The sequence below is a fragment of the Jaculus jaculus genome, chromosome 8, assembly GCF_020740685.1.
Source record: "Jaculus jaculus isolate mJacJac1 chromosome 8, mJacJac1.mat.Y.cur, whole genome shotgun sequence".
Taxonomy (NCBI): Eukaryota; Metazoa; Chordata; class Mammalia; order Rodentia; family Dipodidae; genus Jaculus; species Jaculus jaculus.
The window spans coordinates 65,009,661-65,014,146 of record NC_059109.1 but is presented as its reverse complement, the minus strand read 5'-3'; the positions used below and the strand labels follow the sequence as shown (position 1 = coordinate 65,014,146).

Sequence of the window (4,486 nt, the reverse complement as noted above, 5' to 3'; positions counted from 1 at the left end):
AATAGTCATCTGCCAAAAGCAATATACAGATTCATTGCAATTCCAATCAAAATTCCGGCACCATTCTTCAGAGAAATAGAAAAGGATAATCTTAAAACTCACGTAAGAAGCACAAATGGCTTCAGATAGAAAAAATTTTAAAAAGTCCTAAGAAAAAGAACGTTGCTGGTGGTATCACCCCACTTCAAGCTATACTACAAAACCATAGTAATAAAAGCAGCATGGTGCTGGCATAAAACCAAAACAGATGATGGGTAGGATAGGATAAATACATGTCTAAGAATTAAACTAGACTTTTTCTTCCTGCACAAAAATTAACTCCAAGTGGATCAAAGACCTCAATTTAAGACCTGAAACTGAAATGAATAGAGAAAAAAGTTAGGAAAACACTCCAAGATGTAGACATAAGAAAGACTTTGTGAATAAGATGCCAGTAGCCTAAGGAATAAGGTAAATACTTATACAGTGGGTTCTTTTTTTGTTTTGTTTTGTTTTGTTTTGTTTTTGTTTTTCAAGGTAGGGTCTCACTCTGGCTCAGGCTGACCTGGAATTCACTATGTAGTCTCAGGGTGACCTCGAACTGTTGGGGATCCTCCTACCTCTGCCTCCCGAGTGCTGGGATTAAAGGTGTGCACCACCACTCCCAGCTCCAGTGGGTTCTTTTAAAACTAAAAAGTTATATACAGCTAAGGAAACCATCAACTGAATCTCCAATTGACCATCTTTTCTGCCAGAAACAAGTGCAAGTTGAATCTTAGTACATTCTTGTGGAGCATAAGGTGAAAGGACAAGAGGGCTATGGAACCATTAATGGTTGGCTTCAGGAACAAAGAAAGCATGACCACATAAGAAACATTACAGAGAGAACCTCCTCCAAATCAGTGGAATGTAACTGACATAGAAAAGAAAGTTGCCTTCTAACCAATAAACGCAGAGATGAGATTGAACAGACACTACCGAAGTTTAGAAAATACCCAGGAGACACAAGTAAAGCAAATGGCTAACTTCCACCCACAAAGATTTTAACAGTGTGTACATTAAGATGGGAAAAATAATTGATATCTTGCACTAACTAAACCAATAGTAAGTCGGTCTGTCAACAAGTTAGAAAATATGGCATGTGAAGTCTTATAAATTACATCTTGTGAAATAGTAAGTAAATGAAACTGCATTTTTTTATGAGAAAGAGAGAGAGAGAGAGAGAGAGAGGGAGGGAGAGAGAGAGAGAGGGAGAGAATGGGCATGCCGGGGCCTCTAGCCACCACAAGTGAACCTCCAATACATGTACCCCCTTGTGCATCTGGCTTACATGAGTCTTGAAGAATCGAACCTGGACCCTTTGGCTTTACAAGGCAAGTGCTTTAATCACTAAACCATGGTTCTAGCTCTGGAACTACGTTTTTAAAATTAAAAATAAAGTTTAATAAATTTATCATGCTGAAACTTCTATTAAGTATTCTGGTGAACACCAAGTACTTAATAATATACCCTTTATAAAAAACTAAAGTATGGGCTGGGGAAATAGCTGAGTGGTTAACGTGTTTGCCTGTGAAGCCTAAGGACCCTGTTTCAATCAGGATCCATGTAAGCCAGATGCACAAGGGGGTACATGTGTCTGGAGTTCATTTGCAGTGGCTAGAGGTCCTGTGTACCCATTCTCACTTTCCCTATATCTGCCTCTTCCTCTATCTGTCTCTCCCAAATAAATAAATATATTATTTTTAAAAAAATTTTTTTAGCTCCCCGGGCCGGGAGCCAGACAGTGGGCGGCGAAGGACGCGCCGCCTGCGCCTCCCTCCCTCCCTGCGTCCCCAGCCCGGCAGCCGCAGCCCCTGCTCGCAGGCGGTGGAGAAAGGCGGCGCTGGTGGCGGCGGCAGCAGCAACAGCAGCGGCAGCGGCAGAGCTGGTGGCCCGGCCGCGAGGGCGCGGGGCGCACCGCCATGGGCCTGGCCGGGCTGCAGGAGAATGTGTTTGCTGGGCAATCAAAGATCTATTCCTACATGAGCCCGAGCAAGTGCTCCGGAATGTGGGCCCCCTTCAGGAAGAGAACTCAGTTGTACAGCACGAAGTCAAATGTCAAGGGAAACCATTAGCTGGGATCTACAGGAAAGGAGAAAAGAAATGCTGGGAACGCCATAAGAAACACCATGAAGTCTGAGGAACAGAAGATCAAAGATGCCATGAGAGGTCCCCTGGCACCTTTTCCAAACCAAAAATCTGAAGCAGCAGAACCTCCCAAAACTCCATCCCATCATTTGATTCTACAATGCAGTTGTCACCACCCAAGCTCTGAAAAAGACCCTCAAGGGCAAGTAGGCCCCCCGGAAAAAAGCTCAAGGAAAAACGCAGCAGAATCGCAAACTCACAGATTTCTTCCCGGTCCGAAGGAGCTCCAGGAAGAGCCAAGCTGAGCTGCAGTCTGAAGAACGGAAAAGAATAGACGAGCTAATCGAGAGTGGGAAGGAAGAAGGCATGAAGATTGACCTCATTGATGGCAAAGGCAGGGGCGTGATCGCCTCTAAGCAGTTCCGCAGGGGGACTTGTTGGGGGAATACCACGGGGACCTCATTGAGATCACTGATGCCAAGAAGCGGAGGCTCTGTATGCACAAGTCCCCTCCACCGGCTGCTACATGTGCTATTTTCAGGATCTGAGCAAAACATACTGCGTGGATGCCACTCGAGAGACAAATCGCCTAGGGAGACTGATCAACCACAGCAAATGTGGGAACTGCAAACTAAACTGCACGACATGGATGGCCTGCCTCACCTCATCCTCATGGCCTCGCGTGACATCGCAGCGGGAGAGGACTATGGCGACCGCAGCAAGGCCTCCCTTGAAGCCTACCCGGGCTGAAGCATTAGCCACGGTGGTGCCCTCCCCTCCACCCCCCTTCTTCAAAGGACAAAGTGCTCTCAAAGGGAAATGATTTTTTTTACATACTTAATGTTAGCGAATTCAGATATTTTTAAAAGTATAATAAGATGCCTTTTCACTGTAGTATTTAAATATCTGTTACAGGTTTCCAAGGTGGACTTGAACAAATAACTATATATTACCAATTTTTTTAATTCGGATATATATTATCATGTTAAAAAGCTTTTAAAATTATTTTTTAAATATTGCACTTCAATTTTTTTATACTTCCTCAGGCATATTTCAGCAAGAAATCATTTTGGCAACATCATTAGAATCCATGAAACATCCATTTAGAAAATGGCAGTCTGATTATATTATAGTATCAAAATGTATGAAAATATGGGAAACATTTAATATCCTGTTGGAGAGGTAAAGCTATAGTAATTTACTACAATAATTTACAATGAAAACATTTCTTGGACTTCTCAAGGCAAATGAACTGTTTACTATCTATTGGAAAAATAAAGGAAGGCCATATATTTTTTACCTGACAGGTGTGCTTGGGACCTGCAAGAAAAGATGCAGGGTGATTTTTTGTCAGCCAGTCTGTTGTGGTCCTAGGCAACCATCTTTTGCCATTAGAAAACACAGAATTTATGAGCAAGTTAAATGATAATTCTCACATAGAGCAAGAAGAATGAGTCAATTTAGTGGCAAGTAGTTATGAGAATGAGCCACACATTCATTTCTATACGCAATTATAATACTGGCTTTATTATAAGATCAACACAGAAAGTTAATAGAGAAAGCTGTGGTAGCAAGGCACCACAAGAAGGATCCACTGAGCAAGAAAAGGTGAGGATGATAGCTGCTTTCACTACTTTATGTAACTTTTGAAATTGGAGATTATGTCAAACTGACTCTATTTATCCAGCCAAGATTATTAGTAAACTTTTGATGCTTTGGTGCATCTACCTTTCCACAAGACAAAATTAATAAATGTATCTGGAAGTTCGATTATTCCAATGGTGGAGGGAAGGAACCAGAATTCGTTATTCCTATAACTGCTGAACCATCACTCCAGCTCATAATTTTTTATTCCTATGAGTTGATGATGTCATGGAATTCTAAAATATAAATCAGATAATTATTTTTCCTAAAGATATCATTGGTACCTATATTAGCTTATCAGAAAATTTTGAGTAACATCTTTCCTGAGGGCCTGTGAGGAATAGAAGTGAGGCTGAACAGTCAATGAAGTCTTTCCAGCTGGAAAATTTCATCCCCCAAACTTATCCCCAGTCCATATGGGTTTCACCAAAATCAGTTGTGCAAAAGAGACTGCATCTTATTTAAATCCAGAAGTAACTGCCCGGCTAGCTCAGCTGGTAGAGTAAGAGACTCTTAAATATAGAGGTGCATACTGGTGAAGGGGAATGAAGTTAGGAAATCCAATCTTAGAACTGAACCACTCAGAAGAACCTGTTCTTACTTTGAGTGAGCAAGAAAGTAGATAGAATTTTAACACTCTAAAAATAAGCAAAATTAGATGTTTAAATTAAATAGATTCTATATCACATTTCCTGGGATATTGAGAAATTAGCTGAATGTTGAAAATATACACTTG

The 4,486-nt window shown here is 41.3% G+C and overlaps 1 pseudogene; it reads left to right on the top strand.

Moving 5' to 3' along the window:
• The first annotated feature begins 1,940 nt into the window (after positions 1-1,940).
• On the top strand, positions 1,941-2,856 carry LOC101597950 (annotated as a pseudogene).
• The last annotated feature ends 1,630 nt before the right edge of the window (positions 2,857-4,486 follow it).